The 23,580-nt window shown below is 34.9% G+C and overlaps 1 non-coding gene and 1 pseudogene across 1 annotated transcript; one reads left to right on the forward strand and one right to left on the reverse strand.

The window, feature by feature from the left end:
• Nucleotides 1-254: 254 nt before the first annotated feature.
• On the reverse strand, nucleotides 255-363 carry LOC142504686 (small nucleolar RNA R71). The gene has a single exon (XR_012804311.1). It is a non-coding gene; the product is annotated as a small nucleolar RNA R71 (small nucleolar RNA).
• Nucleotides 364-577: 214 nt separating this feature from the next.
• On the forward strand, nucleotides 578-23,044 carry LOC142556939 (uncharacterized; annotated as a pseudogene).
• Nucleotides 23,045-23,580: the final 536 nt, after the last annotated feature.

The raw sequence follows: 23,580 nt of genomic DNA on the forward strand, positions 1-23,580 counted from the left end.
TATCCAACTTTTACCCAATTTTCATGGCTTAGATTCTGAAAATCCATACATGCATTTACGAGAGTTTGAAGAAGTGTGCAACACATATAATGATCTAAATTGTAGCATGAACACCATTCGACTTAAGCTTTTTCCTTTTTCTTTAAATGATAAAGCTAAAACTTGGCTACAAAATCTTAGATCAGGATCCATTCGAACTTGGGATGAATTGCAACAACAATTTTTGAAAAAGTTTTTTCCATCTCATAGAACAAATTCTTTCAAAAGGCAAATCATTACTTTCACTCAAAAACAAGGAGAAACTTTTTATCAGTGTTGGGATAGATACAAAGAATTGCTTAATCTATGTCCACATCATGGTTTTGAAATTTGGAGAGTTGTTTCTCAATTTTATGAAGGCTTAACACCTAAAGATAGGCAAATGGTTGAATTTATGTGTAATGGAACATTTGAAGATAAAGATCCAAATGAGGCAATTGAGTATCTCGATTCATTAGCTGAAAATGCTCAAAATTGGGACACTATAGGTACAATCGAACCATCAAACAAGATTCAATCTCCTACATCTGGTGGAGGTATGTACACTCTCAAAGATGAACATGATCTTCAAGCTAGATTTACCTCTTTGGCAAGAAAAGTTGAGGCACTTGAATTGAAAAAGAATGGTCAATTAAAATCTGTTCAAGAAATTGCGTGTCACATCTGTGATACAAGTGATCATTTTACAAAAGATTGTCCCACTTTGCCCTCTTTTAAAGAATGTCTCCATGAACAAGCCAATGTTTTGAACAATTTCAAAAGGCCAAATTTTGAACCATTTTCTCAAAATTACAATCCAGGTTGGCGAAATCATCCAAATTTTAGTTGGAGGAATGATAATGCTGCACAATTTTCACAACCACATTTCCAAAATCAACAAAATTTTCAAAATTATACACCTTATGTTCCTCCACCTAAAAGAAATTTGGAAGATACATTGAATTCTTTCATTGCAAAGCAAGAGTCTATCAATACTCAAACTGCTCAAACCATGACAGATTTGAAAGATACTCTTGCTAAATTTGCATCTGCACTTAATGTTCATGAAAAAGGTAAATTTCCTTCACAACCTCTGCCTAATCCCAAGGATCATCATTCACAAACTGGAACTTCTGGAACTCAACCGATGGATCAGGTAAAATCTGTTATTACCCTTCGAAGTGGTAAGGTTGTGGAAAAATCCATTCTGGAACCTTGTGAAGATGATGATAAATCAACTTCAAAGGGTAAGGAAGTGGAACCCATAACTTGCGAAGAGGAGGTTCAACAGACAGTGTCACCACCATTCCCTCATGCATTGAAAAATACAAAAAAATCAAATTTGAATTCTGATATATATGATATTTTTAAACAAGTAAAAGTTAATATTCCTTTATTAGATGCAATAAAACAGGTACCATCATATGTCAAATTTTTGAAAGACTTGTGCACTGTGAAAAGAAAATTGAATGTGAAAAAGAAAGCATTTTTAGCCGAACAAGTAAGTGCAATCATTCAAAATAATAATACTTTGAAATACAAAGACCCAGGTTGTCCTACTATTTCTTGTATTATTGGAGAACGAAAAATTAAAAAAGCATTGCTTGACCTTGGAGCTAGTGTGAATTTACTTCCATATTCAGTTTATCAAGAACTCAATCTAGGCGAGTTAAAACCTACTTCGGTAACACTTTTACTTGCTGATAGATCTGTTAAAGTGCTAAGAGGTATGGTAGAAGACGTGTTGGTCCAAGTTGATAACTTTGTATATCCTGTCGATTTCATAGTTTTAGATACACAACCTATTGAAGCTTGTAATGCAATTCCTGTAATTTTAGGTCGTCCATTTTTAGCAACTTCTAATGCCCTTATAAATTACAGGAATTGAATAATGAAGTTGTCATTTGGTAACATGACCTTGGAGCTCAATGTTTTTAATCTTTGTAAGCAACCACATGACAAAGGAGATGAAAGTGAAGATGAAAATCTTATTGAAACTCTTGTGGAAGAAAACATTCAAGAAGGGAGTACTCGTGATCAATTAGATATTTGTTCAATTGAAACTGTTAAAGAAAATATTGAAATTGATCTTGATGATTTTATCAGCTATCACTCATTACCAGGATCAGAAAAAGAATTTGAGGCAAAATATGAGAACAAAGACGAACCACCCATATTGGAGTTAAAACCCTTGCCAGAAGAATTGAAGTATGCATTTCTTGGAGAAGATGAAACATATCCGATGGTAATTTCTTCCAAACTAGAAAGTGATCAAGAAGGTAAATTAGTTGATATGCTTAAAAGACATAAAAATGCAATTGGTTGGACACTAAAAGATCTCAAGGGCATTAATCCACTAATTTGCACACACAAAATTCATTTAGAAGAAAATGCTAAAACATCTCAACAAACACAAAGGAGATTAAATCCACACATGAAAGATGTTGTGAAAGCTGAAGTTCTCAAACTACTCGATGTTGTGATTATCTACCCTATGTCTGATAGTAAGTGGGTAAGCCCAACACAAGTAGTTCCAAAAAAATCTGGCATCACAGTGATAAAAAATGAAAAAGGTGAATTGTTAACAAGTCGAGTCCCATCTAGTTGGCGGATGTGTATTGATTATAGAAAATTAAATGACGCCTCTAGAAAAGATCATTTTCCATTACCATTTTTGGATCAAATTTTAGAAAGAGTAGCAGGTCATCCATACTACTGTTTTCTTGATGGATATTCAGGTTATTATCAAATTCCCATTGCACTCGAAGATCAAGAAAAAACTACATTCACATGTCCTTTTGGAACATTTGCATTCAGAAGGATGTCATTTGGTTAATGCAATGCTCCAGCAACATTTCAAAGATGTATGCTAAGCATTTTTTACGACATGGTTGAAAACTGTTTGGAAATTTTCATGGATGATTTAACTGTCTTTGGGAATACATTTGATAATTGTCTTGAAAATTTGGAAAAAGTTTTAAGAAGATGCGAGGAAAAAGGTCTTATTTTAAATTGGGAAAAATGTCATTACATGATTACTTCTGGAATTGTTTTGGGACATGTCGTGTCATCTCATGGAATTGAAGTTGATAAAGCAAAAGTTGATGTCATTGCCAATTTACCCCCTCCAAAAACCATTAAAGAAATTCGCTCATTTTTGGGACATGCTGGATTTTATAGGAGGTTTATAAAGGACTTTAGTTTAATCTCTAAACCCATTTGTAACCTCTTAACAAAAGACACTGCATTTGAGTGGACTCAAGAATGTCAAAATGCTTTTGATAAAATTATTCGACATTTAACATCAGCTCCTATCATGCAACCTCCTGATTGGTCTTTACCATTTGAAATCATATGCGATGCGAGTGATTATGCAGTCGGTGCAGTACTGGGTCAAAGAAGAAACGGTAAGCCTTATGTGATATATTATGCAAGTAGAACTTTAAACAATGCTCAAATGAATTACTCCACAACTGAAAAAGAACTACTTGCTGTAATATTTGCATTTGATAAATTTCGTTCTTATTTGATTGGATCAACGACTATTGCGTTTACTGATCATTCTGCTATTAGATATTTGTTGACCAAACAGGATGCAAAGCCACGACTGATACGATGGATTTTGTTACTCCAAGAATTTGACATGTGATCAAAGATAAAAAAGGAACCGAGAATGTCGTAGCCGATCATTTATCGAGACTAGTAACAGGATCATCTTTTGAAATGACACCAATTAACGATAATTTTCCTGATGAACATCTACTTTCAGTTACTACTACACCTTGGTTTGCTAACATAGTAAATTTTCTTGTGACAGGAAAAATGCCACCGCAATGGAGTTCCCAAGATAAAAGAAAATTTTTGAATGAGGTAAAAAACTTTTATTGGGATGATCCGTATCTGTTCAAGTATTGTCCAGATCAAATTTTTCGACGTTGCATACCCGACAATGAGGTAAGTAGTGTCATTAAATTTTGTCATTCAGAAGCATGCGGAGGACATTTTTTTTGAAAGAAAACGGCTGCAAAAATCTTGCAGTGTGGATTTTATTGGCCCACTTTGTTTAAATACACCCACGAAATCTGCAAGATCTGTGAAATTGTCAAAAATTGGGTGCGATTTCAAAAAGAAACATGATGCCTTTGAATCCTATCATTGAAATTGAAATCTTTGACTGTTGGGGAATTGATTTTATGGGACCTTTTCCATCGTCGTTTGGATACTTGTATATTTTAGTTGCAGTTGATTATGTTTCCAAATGGATAGAGGCAATTCCATGTCGAAAAAATGATCATAAAATCGTCATCAAATTTTTAAAAGAAAAAATTTTTAGTAGATTTGGAATTCCTCGAGCCATGATAAGTGATGGGGGAACTCACTTTGTTAATAAACCATTTGCTTCATTAATGAAAAAATATGGTATTACTCATAAAGTAACTACTCCTTATCATCCTCAAACAAATGGACAAGTTGAATTAGCTAATAGGGAGATAAAGCAAATTTTGGAAAAAACTGTTAACTCAAATAGAAAAGATTGGTCTCTGCGACTTAATGATGCACTTTGGGCATATCGAACAGCTTTTAAAACATCATTGAATATGTCTCCCTATAGGTTGGTTTATGGAAAACATTGTCATTTGCCTGTGGAATTGGAACATAAAGCTTATTGGGCGATCAAAACTTTAAATTCAAGCATGGATGATGCCAACAAATTGCGTAAATTGCAACTTAATGAACTTGATGAACTCAGAAATGACGCGTATGAGAATTCAAGGATTTATAAAGCAAAAATCAAATCATTTCATGATAAAACAATTCTTAGAAAATCTTTTGAAATTGGTAAAAAAGTTTTGCTTTATAATTCTCGACTTCACATATTCCCAGGAAAATTACGATCAAGATGGACATGCCCATATGTTGTAAAGCATGTGTATACTTATGGAGCTGTGGATATTGAAAATCCTAAAAATGGTGATATTTTTAAAGTAAATGGACAAAGGCTTAAACCATTTTTAGAAAATAAAATCTTTCAAAAAGAGTTTATTTCCCTTTCTGATCTTTGATTTTTTTTTTTGTTGCATTTAAGTTTGTTTGTTTTTATTTCAGGTTTTCTTAATATTTTTATTTTCCCGGTTAAATGGCGGATAACGATACTCCGTGACTCTCATAGTCTGTTAAATCAGTTTCCCACAATTGCTGATACAAAAATAAAAAAAAATCATTTCTTTTCTTTTCAAAATGGATGAAATTCTCTCAAAAATTTGTAAATATTTTCCCTCTGTTTCTGAAAATGTTCTAAGAAAAATTTATGCAGGAAGGTGTGAAAGATTGAGATTGCTAATGAAAAAAGGAATTCCAGAAGATATTCGTCTTGTAATAGAAGCTAAGGTCCAATTTGGAGGAGAAGTTCCACAATCATTGCTCATTCGGTATTTGCCTGGATTAGGAAAAAGCACTTATGCGAAAAATCGAAGGGCCAAAAGTTTAGGGGTTTGTCATAAGTGTGCAAGATGGACTTGTGACAAACGATGCAGATCTTTGGGATGCGTTTCCAATAACAGAGAAGATAAAATTGGTTTCATTAAGAATGGGCTGAGTAAGGAGTCTTTAGATAACATCTTATTGAATTTTGAGACGCATTCTAGTGGACATGTGCATATTGAACTTCTCCGTTTATGGAAACAATTCCAAGATGAGCGTCATAGTCTTGGGAATCCGACTAAAAAAGACCCTGTTTGCCAATTTATAAGAAAATTGGATGGGAAGCATATCCTCGACTCATAGAAGGCGTTGAAGCCGTTTCTGGACGTAAAACCAGAGGAAAATTGTGAGCCACAATCACACTACTATTTATATGCATGTGTGTCATTATTGTTTTTACTATTTATTCTGTTTACAGCTTTGACCCATAGTTTTGTCATGATAACATATTACTCCTATAAAATCTCTCATCTTTCTCTCTATTTTCGCAGAAAAAAAAAGAAAGTAAAAACATGGCTGGATCCTCTGCACAAACATTGAAAAATATTTTTGTATTTTGTGGGTCGAGTCCTGGAAAAAATGAAGTGTTTGTAGAAGCAGCGAATAATCTTGGAAAGATATTGGCTGAGAGAAAAACTCACTTGGTATATGGGAGAGGTAATATTGGGTTAATGGGATCTGTTTCAACATCTGCTCATCTTGGAGGTAGTCAGGTTTTGGGTATTATTCCTACAGCTTTAGCTGAAGGAAATATTACAGGTGTTACGATTGGGGAGGAATTAAAAGTTTCTTCTTTGTATGAAAGAATCACTCAAATGATTGAAAATTCTGATGCTTTTATTGCACTACCAGGTGGTTTTGGTACATTAGAAGAAATTTTTCACACTGTTTCTTGGGCACAACTTAATATCCATAATAAACATGTGGGCTTGTTGAATATCAATAATTATTTTGACAGTTTGTTGACATTTCTTGATAAAGCTGTGGAACAGAATTTCATTTCAGAAAATTCACGACGGATGCTCATCTGTGCTTCGACTGCCGACCAATTAATTGATGATTTGGAAGCTTTTGTTCATAAGCCTGATCCAACGATAACAAAGATCAATTGGTCGCAATCAAGCAGTAAGAAAAGGAAGTTGGATCATTGATTCAAAAGTCGTGGATTGGTTTGCGTTTGTTTCAGTTTGTTATCTTCAATAAAATTTCAGGTGATATCTCTTTCATTACGTACTCTTTATTAATAGTTATTTTGACATTAGGGACAATGTCATATTCTGATTGGGGGGAGAACAAACTTATAAAAAAAAATTGAAAAAAAATAAAAAAAAATAATATATATTATTTTAAAATAAAATCATGTTTATTGTTTGTATCTTAGTAATTTTTGAAAAAATTGTCATACATTACATGTTTGAAAGATTTAAATTAGAACATGCATTAATCTATTTAAGAATGTTTAAATTTTTATTTGTAAAAAAAAGTCAATTTTAATATTCTGATCAATATAAAAATATGATTTATGAAATCTTTTTGAGTGATTAACCATTGTGATAATATCAGGTATTAAAGTATACGACCCAAAATATACCTTATAAGAGTGCCTATAATTTTAAACTCACACATATTTTGTGAGTGAGTGGAGAGGACTGAGAAAACAGCTTTCGAGCCTTTATTGATCATGAGAGAGACTATCTATTGTTTAGATCTTGAGTTCTTATTTTGAAGAAAAAAAATGATATTTCCTGAAAAAAAACGGAGAAAAATACAAAAAGAAAGATATTGAATATCTATGTAATTTTTAAGTTATATGCTACGACCCATATATCTCTCATAAAAAAAAAACAAAAAACAAAAAAGAGAGAGAAATTTATTGTACAAATTAAATAAATATGTGGTCAAAAAGCATAAACTTAGTCTGATTCCATGAAGTTATGCAAAAAAAAAAAATATCAGGAAAAAATATATAATAAGAACAACTAGATTTTAAATCAATGGATTTTCTATCTTTTGATTAGTTTGGCTCGTTTGTCTGTCTGCATTCTGTAAACCATTTTTCTGAGCATTTATCTGTATTCCAACTCCATGAGAGAAATCGTTGCCATAAATTGAAACATTTATTAACCTGTGAGGATATGGAGTTGAGACTCTTACTAGGAATTTCTGAAGGCCGTGTACATTTAACTACCTGAAATAAGCTTTGAATTGATCATCTCAAATTATTTCATAAATTATAATTATGATGATCTTGATATAACTTTGACAGTTTTCAAATTTAATTTAAACACTTAGATAGTTTTGATTACATTTCTATTTAAATTAATCAATATGTTTTGTATTGTTATTAACGCTTAAATTGCTAGGGACTAGCAATAAGCTGGTTGGGAGGTGTGATAAACATAAAAATTGTACATTAATTAAATATTTTATAATATAAATATATAGTTTTTGTTTTATTAAATGTTTAAATATTATATGTTTTATAATAAATTGTATAAAATATAAGTTGTTGTGTAATTACAAGTTTTTACTATTTTTTACAGGTTCGATAAAACAAGAATAAACTTGGCGTTGCAAATGGGATTAAGATGATTCTTGGACCTGTAGAAAGTTGATGTTAATATCTACAATATTAGTGGCAAGCATGAGATAAAAATCCTCTCACAATTGGGATCAAATTAAGCAACAAATAAAGTTATCAAAGGAGTAGCAGTTTTACCATGCTCTAGTATTTTGACCATATCTCTCAAATTACTTGGTCAAATGGTTTGAAAAAAATACCACAACTAGACAACTCAATTATCCACATGTTTCTTTTTATGTGAAGAAGCAAATTCCAAGAAGAAGATTTTCAAAAGTGATGTATAATATAATATAATATCTTGGAACACCAATGAGACTTTTGTGTAAAAAAATAATATTTTATTTGTGGTTGTCTCCCCAAATTTGGCTATAAATAGGGGTGCATTGTAATGTATTGAGATATCCCTCATTCTATGAACAAACCTTTGAGTTCATAATATTTATCTCTATATTTTTCTTTTATTTCTTCATTTAAATATAATTAGCATGTTAATTTCATATTCAAAGTTTTACACTTTGAATAATGAATAGTTCCTAAAGTTGAGATGAACAGGTGAAACTCTTGGCATGATAATAAGGTTACTAAAAGGTAAGAATCTATGTTTTATATTATTTAATCATTATTTATTTTTTATGTTATATTTATTTCTTTAAGCATTTTTATACCCTACTTATAAGTGGGAGTTTTGATTTATTGTTGCTCTATGTTACACTAAATTCTTGGAACCATTTAAATGTTAGTTTGGTGTTACCAACCATTTAAAGTGGATGCCTTGATTTATTATATATGAATATATTATAATATTAAATTCTTGGAACCATTTAAATGTTTGTTTGATTTTACCAACCATTTAAAGTGGGAACCTTGATTTACTATATATAAATATATCATAATATTAATTTCTTGGTACCATTTAAATGTTAGATTTGTTTTACCAATCATTTTAAGTGGGAACCTTGATTCAGTGTTTACAAATTTATATAGCACAATAAATACTTGACCACATTTATAAGTTTTGGTATATATTATATACTTATAAGATAATAATATATAACATAATATAAATATGATTATTTAATATATTGGAACCATTTTATTAAGTGGATTTCGATAATGTTCGTTAATGTTAACTTTATTAAAATACCAAGAGTGGATCCTTTAATCTCAACTACTTAAATTAAAATTTGAACAATTAAAATTTACCCATTAAAGATTCAAACAATTAAAATTAAAAAGAAACAAAAACAAAAACAAAACAAAAAGACATTGTAGTGGACTTGTAATTACCTTAGCTTCCCTGTGGATACGATATTCGGACTCACCGAATTATACTACTTGTGGACAACCTGCTCTTGGGAGTGCAACAATCAAAGTCGCAACAATCGTATGTACTATTGGAGAACTCCTTCTCTAACGTACATCTCATACTCTTGCCAGAGATTCCATGCATTATTATTTCATCAGATCACATAGGATACCCACACCTATATGTGAGTGGTAAGTCCCCGACTACAATGCACTGGCTCCTATATGTGTCCCAACTATACTCAACCTCGCCACCTGATAACTCTCCTGAAGCCGGTAAACGAGTCAAAGCACAGCCCTAACATATAGAGCCTCAGTGTTGTCCCTGGTCTTAAGGACTAATGGTGTACAATCATAACCACGGACTTATCCTCTCGATGAATGATAACCACCTGAAAAGTCCGTGTAGAGGCCCGAAATTCGTACTTGAAAATTTGCGGAAAAATTTTAAGTTTTCTCATTAAGTAATTAAAATGCCTCATTCATAAAAATAATTGATAAAAAGTTTAATCATTCAAAATAGCAGCGGAAGTAAATAATGTTTCAAAACGACAACTTAAAATAATTAATCGTAATAAACTGAGTTTGCAAAAAAAAGAAATAATAAGTAAACTGATAAATGAGGTCCTCGAGTTCCTACTACTGCCGACCCAAGAGGGCTCACTGGTCCCCGCCCTCAGTCCCGATCTCATCAGTACCTACAACAATAAAGTCTAGTGAGTCTAAAGACTCAGCATGCATATATCATAAGTAACAAGTAATAATAATAAAATTGCATGCAAGGTAAAAATATCATGAGTCTGGCGTAACGTAAAAATATTATGTCATGAGTAATTATAATACGTGCATAACTGGACTGAAAATCATAAGTGGAATGTTGCTCGATAGAGCCCTGTCATGAAATAACATGTCATAATTTTCTGTTGAGAATACGTTCTACGCAAGTGGCCCCTGAACTGAACTGAATCGTCTGATCAGACTAAACTACAGTATACTGGGCGGTAGAGATCTACCAATACATGAACATGAACTGAACCGGTCAGTGACCACCGGATGAAGTAATAATCCCATGATAAGCTGCTATCCCATGAAGTGAGGTGGCCACAAGCAATATCGCATATATCTCAAAAACAAACTTTTATATTTTTGCACGTAATATAATTAAATATCCTGTATTATTTTACCAAATGGGTTGGATCGTTCCCAAGCTCGCTGCGACCTAAATCTAACATGAGAAACATGCAAATAACTTAACTTGACCAAAATTCGTAATTGAATGCAAAAAAAACGAGACAATTACGCCCAATGACTTAGTATTTAATCATGACTCCGTGCCAAACCGAAACAACACCGAACCATAATTTAGTCATGATTAAAATACACTTAAAATGATGAAATAATGCTCCTAAAATTTCAGTACTACGAAATTAGTGGAATGGAGGCCAAAAACATGAAACGCTCTTTCGAGAGTCACTTTGGCACAGTGCACCGTAAATTCTCGTACGACATCTAAACCTGACCAAATCAAGAACGGCCAAAAACATGACTTTCCTAACTCAATGAGGTACTGTCCAGTCTAAGGCCATAGGCTAAAAGCCAACCAAGAACTCGAAACACACCTCTGAACCGTGGGTGCAGTTGCTGTCTCTGAACCGTGGGTGCAGTTGCTGTCAAAAATACAGCAGCTGTTGGTGCGTTTCCTTGCGTCGTTTGCAAGGCTAATGGCCATTGGGGCTTGTACCACAGACCAAAGCCTCTTAACAACATCTTAGGGTGTGGTTTGAACCATGGCTAAGGGCCCTAGGCCAACCACAACTCAAACAACACTAGCAACAACTCGAAGCTCCCACCCGAGAACGCATATGAACGCGTGTGGTGTCTCGCTTGTTCTTGCTGTCATGGACCATTCCAGTGGCCATTTGATTGACAATGGCATGATCTAGACATCAAGAGGTATGGTATGAACCATGGATAAGGTCTAAAAAGCCAACCAAGATCCATACGACCCCTAGAATTCGAAACATACACATGCAGCAAATGAAGGGATCGAAAGGGGTTTGTCTTGTTTTGTTTGAAAACCGATGCAACCATGGACCAAGCGACTTGGTCTCGTCTTAGACATAACAATGAGATGTTCTAACCATGGCTATAGCATTTAGGGCAGCCAAGATCAGAATCATTCCCCTTGACAGCAAAACCGAGCATTCGAACTCAAAAAGACTTTATGGAAGAGTTGCTGTATTTTCTCAATTCCAGCGGGCATGGGGCTTGAACTAATGGACCAACGTGATCCCGACACACCCTAGTACGTGCCTAGGTGCAGCCTTGGTAGCCTAGGGTCGAGCCAACCACCTGTACATACCAAAAACAACAAGACCGTGAAGCTTGAAAGAAGAGGTCGAAAATCTGCACCTCATTTTCGAAAAGCTGTCATGAAATTTCGGTTTTTGGCTATCAAACCATGATCATGTAATGTTTAAAAATCATATTATAACTTGATTGAAGAGTGAAAGGAAATATAAGCATGCCTGGATTTGTTTTGAACGAAAAACAAATGAAAACAACGACGCGGCGCGGAGGAGACGGAGGGTTCTTCTTTCCTACTCGATTTTCTCTCTTGTTTCTTGCTAGGAGTCTCACGATTTTTCTCTCTAGTATGCTCTGAAATTTCGAAATAATGGAGAGGGAGAGAATGGCTAGGAGTGAAGGGAAAGTCTACAAATAAAATGGGTTAAAATAGCAAGGTCAATCTTTCTATCCTAGAGTTGAGAGATAATGGGAATGATTTGATAACAAAAGATTTTGAGGGATAATTTACTAGGTGAATGGCCGATTCTTGTTATTCAAAATATGGTAGAAAATTGTTTACTTAATAATTTACTTGGTGATAAAAAGGATAGGGATTTTCTATCAAAAATGGTTAAGGGAGGGATCAAGAGAAATGAGTTGTCAATTATTTAAATCTAGAAAAGAGTGATGGCCGATTTTATCATTTAAAAAGAAGAGAAATATTGCTAGATAAACATGGTAGAAATATTGCTTAAATATTAATTAGTGGTGAATAAAATTTTAAGGAATTATCTATCATGAATGGAAAAGAAAAGATATCAAAGTTTGAGGATTGACAAATTAAATCCTTAAAAGTGAAGTGGCCGAAAATTAAGATAATGGGAGGGAGAATATTTCTTAAATATTGTATTTTAAATCTTTAGAGTTATATCTACCCATTAAATAATTTAGTGAGTTAATAAATTAGTTATTGAACTTATTTACTACTTACCTCAAATTACTTAAATAATTCTCTACATTCTTTTACATTAAATTAACTTATTATTTGTCTTAAATAAATTCTGGGACTGTTTTCTTAATGTTAAATTTATCTCATTACTCCAACTCCAGTCCGGCCTCACTTAGTTAACTGAAAAGATAACAATTAAACTACTGCACAAAAGAATTAAATTTAAAGAAAAAAATTTAAATCCTCATGCAATAAAAATCATTTTAATTTAAATACTAGAAATTATGCATGGCTTATAAGTAGTCTGATTTACGGGTTCTACAGTCCGAGGGAGGGTTGTTCGGTATAATCATCATATGACTACCCATCTGCATGTTTGGACATCTCTATGTCCTTACCAAGAAATGCAGTACACAACATCACAGATGCTAGTCTCGAGCTCAAGCGGCCTTTATCCTTATTTTAGGCCGATGAATCGACTAGGAACGAGTTTAGAATATGCAGTTTTTACAAATGAGTTTCAACATCGAATTACGATTCATTTTTATTAAAGCATAATCAAGGACTTTATCTATGCTGATTGCATTGGTATACAGATAAAGTAAAACGAAACCATTAAAAGGTAAATTATATTAAAATAATATTGTTTATTACACTTGAGTCAATAAATTCTCCGGCCAACAGTTGGCTTACAGGGCATCTACTCTAACACTTTCTCGACCCATACTTTATGGATAGGATAAGAAAGAAATTAATAAGATATATATATATATATCTTATATATTTAATAATAATTTCCTTCCATTTAATTTAATATTTTTATATTTAATTTTTAGTTGATAACTGAGGAGAAGAGGGAAATATGATAGTAGGCCATTCGAGGAAGGAATGGGGATTCAAAGAAAATTACTGAAAGCATATCAGAAACGTGTTGTAATGTCCATACAAAAGTCAATGGGGATTACCTTAAATAAATCTCCCTTCAAATTAAATTAAAATTTAGCCAATTTTTTAAAAAATTATATATATACTAAATCATCTCCATTATTAATTATAATTTTAGGCTACACTAATGCACGTGTATATATATGTTTAAGCGTAAGAAGGTTAATTGTTTAGTCTTTGTGTGTAAAGAAACACTTTGATGAGCTAGAGAATCGGATGTGTGAGTTAATTAATAGAACTTATAATTGAATTTAGAATGTATTTTCAACCAGAAAATTTAAGTAAAATTTATATTTGATTAATATACTTTTTTTTTATATGTTATGTACTAGAAAATGGATTGGGACATGAAATCATGGCTACCTATATATTTGTGAAGCGTGAGTCAAATATTCATATCACAAGTTATATCTCCCTTCAACTTGGGGATGATATTTCCATTTTTTGTCGCAACCAAATCCACCCATTTTTCCATTAAGAAAAAAACCCATGTTAACAAGTTTTTTGGCCTATAAATTAAATTCAATGGGCAAAGAATTCATCTTTGACGTGATACTAAAGCACTAGGGTTGCAAAATCCTCGAATTTTATGTAATACTAACTATATTTAATTCACCATCTCCGGTCTTTACCTAACAATGAGTTATGTAGGGGAGCCGACTCTATATTTTGTTGAAAAGAAAATGATTATTTGTCCATTAACAAGTCGGAAATTTTCGATGTTATATTAATACTTTTTTAAATTTTCATGTCAATATTTTCCGATACCACATCATCATTTGACCAAAATAATGAAAAATAAAAAATTAGTGTACAAAAGACAAACTTTGAAATTTGTTGGCTAAAAATACTATTTTTTCTTTTACTGAATATGCGAGGAATTGTTCATCGGGTGAACTATATCCGGTGAAACATAAACACTTGATGTGAAATCTTTTGTGTCCATAAAATATTTTAATTTCTTTCAATTATAAACAGCCTTCCCTTATGCCAAAGCATCTCAATCTTAGTAATGTATTCCAAATATAGTTGGTAAGATCGTTAAATATTTCTTACAAAAACACAAATTTTATAAAAGAGAATTTTTCATATATTTTTAAAAAAATTGAAATATATATGTCCACGTACCTTAGCCTATTTGTCCCTAGACCTGTTGTATGATTCTTGTGACTTGTATACACTAGTTTTTGTCAAACTTAATTATCTTTGATCGGATTTAGAGGTCATATTGGATAGTGTAAATCATATTTTTTACAATATTTTAATAATTAAATAAAGTCTTAATAAATCAATGAGATGCACCTATTTTTTAATATATTTCCTCGGTTCCAATTAATTGGGAAAACTAAAAGTTTATACAAACCAATAATTAAACACTGCAGAAAAAATTAGGTTGCGACGGTCTAATTTCGTTTGCGAGGATTTTAGTGTCGTTACTAAGTCAGCCGTCGTTGACTGATAGACTTAATTTGATTGTGGTGATAATAGTCAAAACCAGTAGATCGCGTTAGTAAAATCAGAAGATAGTATAAAAGCAGAAGTTTTCGTGTCGTCTTAACAAAGCAGTACTCTTCGAGTACTTATCAGTTTAGAAAAACAGAAGCAGAACTTGACTTCTACTGAATCAGAACCTAACGATCTTGTATTAAATGTTACCGTTACTTTAGCAAGTACAAAGTATTAAATACATCATTAATACTGAACAAAGTCATTTAATACGTTTTACAAAATTTGGTAAGAAACAAGACTTATTGTTCTGAAGCTTTTTGCAGGAACCTTTTTAGCAATAAAGTTGATTTTATGAGAAGTCAAAGAAGTCGTTTTGTTTATAGACGTTAAATTCAAGACCTTTATAAATACACAAGATCAACTATGTTTATAGGCTACCGATACCGAAACAACGTTTACATTCTTTGATATACGAACGTTGATTTGAGCACTCAGATTTACATATCATCTTCAAGCTCAAAATACAGAAAAGCAGCACACGTTTCACTTTAGTTATCTGATCTTTTGAGATCATATTGTGTTGACTGTTTCTAACTCTCTTTACAATCATATTCAGTTATCGTATCTTTGAGAAGAGATTGTAATCTGGAAAAGAGTCTTTTCCAGAACATTGCTGTATTAGTACTAACGTGTTGAGAAACTAAGAGTTTCAGTAGGCGAAGGATAAGTCCAGCTGAAGTGGGTGTGTACAAGTGTTGTACTGTAAAAACCAAAGTCTTTTAGTGATGCCTTCTGAAAACAGAAGAAGGGGAGACGTAGAAGATTTTATCTTCGAACTTCCATAAACAACTATTGTCTATTGCCTACTGTTTCATTGTATCTCACCGTAATCCATTGGATCGTTTTCGCACCATTTATTGTGATATGGTGGATTTACTTTCAAACAAGAATAGCTATAATCTCTAACAGGATTCTAACACCCTTTGCAAAAACGACTGTCAAAGGAAAGAGTTTATTCACCCCCCCCCCCCCCCTCTAAACTCTATTTTGATCCCCAACAAGTGGTATCAGAGCAGATTTCTCTTGTTTTATATTTACAACAGATATGGCACACTTCAGCAAGGTTCCTATGTTCTCAAAAGAAGACTTTGATGATTGGAAGATCCGGATACAAGCTCATCTTGCAGCCCAAGACGATGACATATGGTATGTCATCACAGATGGTCCTTTGAAGATCTTAAAACCTAACACTGCTGTTGCTGTTACTGAGGGAGCGCCTAAAATGGTTGAAAAGCACAGAAGTGAATGGACTGGCGGAGATAAAAAGAAAGCCAATCTTGATAATGTTGCAAAGGACATTCTTTATAAAACCCTCGACAAAGATACCTTCAGCAAAATCAAGACGTGTTCTACTGCTAAAGAGATTTGGGAGAAGCTCATCCAAATCTGTGAAGGAAATGAGCAGACGAATGAGAATAAACTGTCTGTAGCAATGCAGAAATTCGAGAATCTCAAAATGAAAGATGGAGAAACTCTGAACGATTTTGATGAACGGTTCAGCAGCCTGATTAATGAACTAGCAACTTTTGGAAAAGAATATGGCAACAGAGAAATAGCACTCAAGGTGATGAGAGCTTTACTCAGGGAATGGGACGTTAAAACAATGGCTATGAGAGTCTCTAAAGATCTAAACAAGTTGGAGCTACATGACTTATTCGGTGACTTAAAAGCCTATGAATTCGAACTGGAAGTGAGAAGTGGAGAAGAGCCCTCAACAAGTCTACCTACAAAGGCCCTTGCTGCTACTACTGCTGCTGCTGTAGCTGTTCCGCAAACATTACCTGCTACCATCATTGAGAGCACTTCTGAAAAGACTGCTGAAAAGATCAGCAATGATGCTATGTCTCTCTTTGTGAAGAAATTCTCTTGATTCATGAAGAAGAATCACCGAGCTTACCAAAGCCCTAACCGGAACTTCAAGAAGGACTCACCACCTGGTGACATGGCATGCTTTAACTATGGAAAGATCGGTCACTTTATTGCTGATTGTCAAAAGCCCAAGAAGGATGACCAGAAGAAAAAGGAATACAAGAAGAATGACAAGAAATTCAGAAGAAACCGCAAAGCAATGATTGCTGAGAAAAGCAAATCTAAATGGGCGGACTATAGCTCTAAGTCTTCTGACTCCGAAAGTCATTCCAGCGAAAGTGATGTAGAAGAGATCAAATGTCTCATGGCAGATATTGAACCAACCTCGACATCTTGAGAGATACTTGACTTTGACTCCGACGAATTTACACGAACTGATTTAATTAAAGCATTGCATGACATGGTGGAAGAGTACTCAAGACTTTCTCAATCATTCGAGGAAGTTAAAATTTAAAAGATCAAGTCAGTAAGTTCACTTGCTTGCAAGAGAGCAGCTGCAATGATTTAAAAGTTGAGATGAGTAAGTTAAGAACTGAGAATGAAAGAGTGAATGCAAATTACCAAACAATGTGGTCTGAAAACCAGAAGCTATCTGTTTTGGTAAATGCATGGAACAAGTCATCTGTTTCCTTAGAGAAGATGCAAGAATTGCAGAAGCAATCCGGTGACAGGAGTGGTCTTGGATTCAGCAATAATGAAAGCACTTCCGAAACAAGTACTAAGCCAGAGCTGGATAAAGGCAAAGGGAAATTCATTCGCTTTGTCAAATCCAGTGTGTTATATAAACCTGAAGTACCAACTGTTCGAGTTGAAAAGATTGTAGATCAGACGAACAGAAGGAAGCATTATGGTCTGGGTTATGTTGAACCTAAGGGAAGAGTTCACCAGAGTTCTGGATCCAGCAGAGGATTCAACTCAGGAGGACAACCCCCTATGAAGGTTAAAAACTACCAGCACTATAATTCTAGATATGTTCAGAAGAGATACAGACCAGACAACAAAAACAGAAAGGAAGAACAACATTATAAGATGCATTCTATTAGAAATAGCAGACCTTCTGTTGCACACACCGCTTTGGATACCCGAAGTACAAGGCCACCTAGAATTTTACAAATGTAGGTTCCTAAAGGACTGATAAGGATTGGACACAAATAGATTGGGTACCAGATACTAAAATTTGTGTTTACAGGAACAAGAGAGGAAAGCCAAAATCAGCAGCTCCACATGGTATCTGGACAGTGGATGTTCCAGACACATGACTGGACAGAAAAATATACTATCAGAAGTAATGAGTTGTACTGGACCAAAGATAACATTTGGGGATAACTCAAAAGGTAAAACCGTGGGTAAGGGTAAGATTATCCATGGTAACATTACTATCAATGATGTATTTTTGGTTGAAAATGATGCGAACATGGTTGGTCAAGCCCCAAGGAAAGCATGGGACCCTTTAGAGTTGTCGGAGGGACCAATCACGAGGGGATGTCTGAAAAGGTTCAAAGAAGTATTGAATGGGCTTATGAGCAAAGATGCTGGACTTACAAGTGAGGTACAGAGTGATGAAAGGTTCGTGATGCATGGGAATCATATGAACATTATTCAAGCATCCTTGCAAAACGGAGCGCAAATTTGCAGAAGATCTCGCGCACATGCGCGAAGACAAGGCGCGCATATGCGCGAGCTCGCGCACATGCACCGAGAAGGGGTGCGCATATGCGCGGGAGGTACTGGACGCCGAAGATTTTAACAGAGGACTTCGCGCATATGCACCGGACTAGGGCACGCATATGCGCGACATAGGCAGAGACTTGCGCGCATATGCGCGCGGCGCATAATATATTCCTTGTTTAGAATTTCAATTATTTTGGCAATTTATCTTTTTGATATCTTTTTGAGTTTGTATATGGACGAAAATTATGAACACAACTCAGATTATTCATTGAGTTTATACAATAGTTTTGAGTTTTCTCTCAACTTTTTCAAGGCTTTAGCTTTGTTTTAAAAATCAAACTTATCAAAGTTTTAATTTGTGGCGTTTGTCAATCGTTCTTACGCGGATTGTCAAAGACGAGTTCATTGAAGGTTCATTCGAGTGTCGATTGTTTTTCTTGTGATTATTTGTTGCTAAACCAATCATAGTTTAGAGGTGAATATCACGTAATAATTGATTCAAAAGGTCGGGATAACAACACGAATTTCTTGTTCGTCATTAAATTGAGGGCTTGATTCATATTTAATCATGTTTGCTTTTTATTCGTACGTGGATTCATATCATTTGGTATCAGAGCTTTGGCTCATTGAATTCAAGTAAGTATATTGTTCTTAAATTTTCAGATCTGTGTTATTTCTTTGTTCGTTTTCAGATATGCCTTCTGTTCTATCGTTCTTCGTCTTTTTCGTGAATCTGTGATTCTCGAAATTTTGTGATTCTTTTTTTTTTTGGAGTTTTTCGAGTAGCACTCAGCCAAAAAAAAAGTACAAAAATTCCGAAAATTCACCATTATTTCTTTTGGGTATTTTGTTCTATTTCTTTTGGAGAGTCATATTCAATTGCCTCTCACAGTAAAAAAAAAAAATTATATAATCAAATTGCTTGTCTACGCAGTCTAAGTGAGTCGATTACAATTGTTCACAAGTTGAACTTGACTGTTTGATACATCCAAATACGAAACTTTAGCACCTTGAGGGAACTCTCGAATTTGAGTGAAAATACTTGAGTGCGAGTGAATTTCTTTGGAGTGAACGGTGAGTATTTGTTGTGAGCAAAAAAATAGAGAGGAGTGACGAGCGACTTTCTTTGGAGTGATCGTGAGCATTTGGGTGAAGATTATCTCTTGTTTTCTACTAACGTTTTCTTGCAGGTACAAATCTGAAAGTAAAATGGAGAGGAAAGTAGGAGATAGTACGAACCAAGGGTTGTCTAAGACCCAAATGGAGGTGTTGTTTCGGCATTTCAGTCGAATGATGAGGGTTGAGTTGGAGCCATTACATGAGAGGATGAGCAGGCTTGAAGTTAGTACTAGTGGAGGTAAATCTAAGTCTAAATATTTGGGTAGAGGAGAAGAAGAGGAAGAATATGATTTGGGAGGAGAAGAGGAGAGCCAAAATGAGAATTGGGGTAGGAATGGAAGAAGTAGAGGATTTGGGAGAGGAAGAAAAGAAGCTGTACGGGGTAGATATGATGGGAATAGGGAAGATAATAACATAGGTAGTATTAAGATGAAAATTCCTTCGTTCCATGGGAAATCTGACCCGGAGGCATATTTAGAAAGGGAAAAGAGGGTAGAGTTTGTGTTTGAATGTCACCACTACTCAGAACAAAAGAAGGTGAGGTTGGCGGTGGTGGAATTTCTAAACTATGCTCTCTTTTGGTGGGATCAATTAGTGACTACTAGGAGGAGGTATAATGAGAGACCCATTGAAACTTGGGATGAGATGAAGAGGGTCATGAGAAAGAGGTTTGTGCCCAATCACTACTATAGGGAGATGTTTAAGAGGCTCCAAAATTTGAGGCAATGAGTAAAGAGTGTTGAGGACTACTATAAGGAGATGGAAGTAGTCATGATTAGGGCAAATATCGAGAAGGATAGTGAGGCGACCATGGCACGTTTTCTTTGTGGTTTGAACAGGGAGATCCAAGATCAAGTGGAGCTTAGGCACTACTTGGATTTAGACGAGATGGTGAAAATTGCCATAAAAATGGAGCAACAACTCAAGAGGCGAGGAGTTGGCCGCACCAATCAAACTGGGAGTTCGTCATCTTCTTGGCGACCAAATGGGGAAAAACATGATGAAAGCAAATTGGTAGCCAAAACCAAGATTAAGACTAAGCAGGAGACGCCTAAACAAGGAGTGCAAGGTAAATCTGAAACTTCTCTTAATCGTTCTATAGATACTAAATGTTTTAGGTGTCAAGGATTTGGTCATATTGCTAGCCAATGTCCTAATAAGAGGGTGATGATTTTGAATGACTATGGTGAGTATGAGTCTCAAAGTGAGGGTGATGACGAGGGTGATGATGATGAGATGCCTGCGTTAGAGGATCCTGATGAGGGATATGAGGCAGTTGTAGGCGAAGCGCTAGTGATTAGGCGGATCATGAGTGCCCAAGTCAAGGAGTAGGAGACTAACAAAAGGGAGAACTTGTTCCATACTAGATGTTTTGTGAATAGTAAGGTTTGCAATCTTATCATAGATGGGGGAAGTTGCACCAATTTGGCTAGTAGTGAGATGGTAGAAAATTTGGGTCTACCTTCGTTAAAACATCCTCAACCATATAGGCTTCAATGGTTGAATTATTGTTCGGAGGTGAAGGTGAACAAACAAGTGTTGGTGTCCTTTTCTATTGGGAAGTATGTAGATGAGGTCTTGTGTGATGTGGTGCTCATGCATGCTTGTCATATCCTGTTGGATAGACCGTGGAAATATGATAGGCGGGTGACACATGATGGGTTCAAGAATAAGTACTCATTTGTATTGAAGAAGGAATCCATTGTATTACTTCCTTTGTTCCCAAAGCAAGTGTTGGAGAACCAATTGAAAAAAAAGAAGAGAGATGAGGCCGAAAAAAAGAGTGAACTAAAAAGTAAGGTGGCCTATGAAAATAAAAATGAGATGGCTGAAAAAAAGAGTGAGATAGCCATACAAAAGAAAAAAGAGAGGAAATAAAATGAGGGAAAAGAAAATGAGAGGAAAGAGGCAAAAAAGAAAACATATATGACCCAAAAAAGTGAGTTGAAGCAATTGATGCACACACATGAACCACTTGTGTTGATACTTTATAAAGAGATCCTCATTAACACAAGTGATATAGCCGGATCCCTTCCGAGCATTGTTGTTTCACTTTTGCAGGAGTTCGATGATATATTTCTGGATGAGCTACCTCAAGGACTACCACCATTGAGGGGGATTGAGCACCAAATTGATTTTTTACACAGGAGTGCATTGCCAAATCGTCCAGCTTATAGGAGCAATCCGGAGGAGACTGAGGAGCTTCAACGGCAGGTAAGTGAGTTGTTAGATAGGGGTTTTGTGCGTGAGTCCATGTCTCCTTGTGTTGTGCCTGTTTTATTAGTTCCTAAGAAAGATGGCTCATGGCGTATGTGTGTGGATTGTAGGGCAATTAATAATATAACCATCAAGTATATGCATCCCATACCTAGGCTAGACGATATGTTAGATGAATTGCATGGTGCTTGTATTTTTAGCAAAATTGATTTGAAGAGTGGTTATCACCAAATTAGGATGAGAGAAGGTGATGAGTGGAAAAATGCTTTTAAAACCAAGTATGGGTTATATGAGTGGATGGTAATGTCTTTTGGCTTAACTAACGCTCCTAGCACCTTTATGAGGTTAATGAACCATGTTTTGCGTACATACATAGGGAAGTTTGTTGTGGTTTACTTTGATGATATCATAGTGTATAGCAAAAACTTGGATGAGCATGTTAATCACTTGGGACTTGTGCTAATCATACTAAGGGCTGAAAGTTTATATGCTAACTTAAAGAAATGTGATTTTTGTACAAGCAAACTTGTCTTTCTTGGTTTTGTGGTAAGCTCACAGGGTATACAAGTGGATGAAGACAAGGTAGCTGCCATTCGAGATTGGCCAACGCCTACTACTGTTGGTCAAGTTCAAAGCTTTCATGGTCTTGCAAGCTTTTCTAGGAGGTTTGTCAAGGATTTTAGCACATTGGCAGCGTCGATGACGGCGGTAATTAAGAAGAACGTTCCATTCCATTGGGCTAGGAGCAAGAGAAGTCTTTTAATATGATTAAGCAGAAATTGATTAATGATCCTTTACTTGTTTTGCCTGACTTTGCTAATACTTTTGAAATTGAATGTGATGCTTCAGGTGTAGGTATTGGTGGAGTGTTGATGCAAGAAGGACGGACAATGGCGTACTTTAGTGAGAAGCTCAATGGAGCAGCGCTGAACTATCCTATGTACGACAAGGAGTTGTACGCACTTGTGAGGATGCTAGAGACGTGGCAGCAATACTTGAGGCCTGGGAATTTTGTGATTCATACGGATCATGAATCCTTAAAGCACCTTAAGGGACAACAGAAGCTAAACAAGCGGCATGCCAAGTGATTGGCATTCATAGAGACATTTCCCTACATAATCAAATACAAACAAGGTAAGGATAATGTAGTGGTCGACGCACTATCACAAAGGTACATACTTTTCTCTACCTTGGAGTCTAAAATTTTGGGGTTTGAGCACGTCAAAGAGTTGTATGTGCTAGTTGAGGATTTTAAGAGTGTATTTGAAACATGTATGCATGGTCCACAAGACAAATTTTATTTGCATCATGAGTTCTTATTTCGAGAAGATAGGTTGTGCATCCCGAAATCTTCAATTCGTGAATTACTTGTTAGGGAGGCACATGGGGGTGGCTTGATGGGACACTTTGGTGTGGCTAAAACTTTAAGTGTATTGCATGAACATTTCTATTGGCCACATATGAAGCGTGATGTTGATCGTATGTGTGAAGAGTGCATAACTTGTAGGCAAGCTAAGTCTAGAACACAACCACATGGATTGTATACACCACTTCCCGTCCCTAGTGAACCTTGGGTTGATATTTCTAGGGACTTTGTTTTGGGGTTACCTAGGACAAAGAAGGG

This window comes from Primulina tabacum, chromosome 9, assembly GCF_025594145.1.
Source record: "Primulina tabacum isolate GXHZ01 chromosome 9, ASM2559414v2, whole genome shotgun sequence".
Taxonomy (NCBI): Eukaryota; Viridiplantae; Streptophyta; class Magnoliopsida; order Lamiales; family Gesneriaceae; genus Primulina; species Primulina tabacum.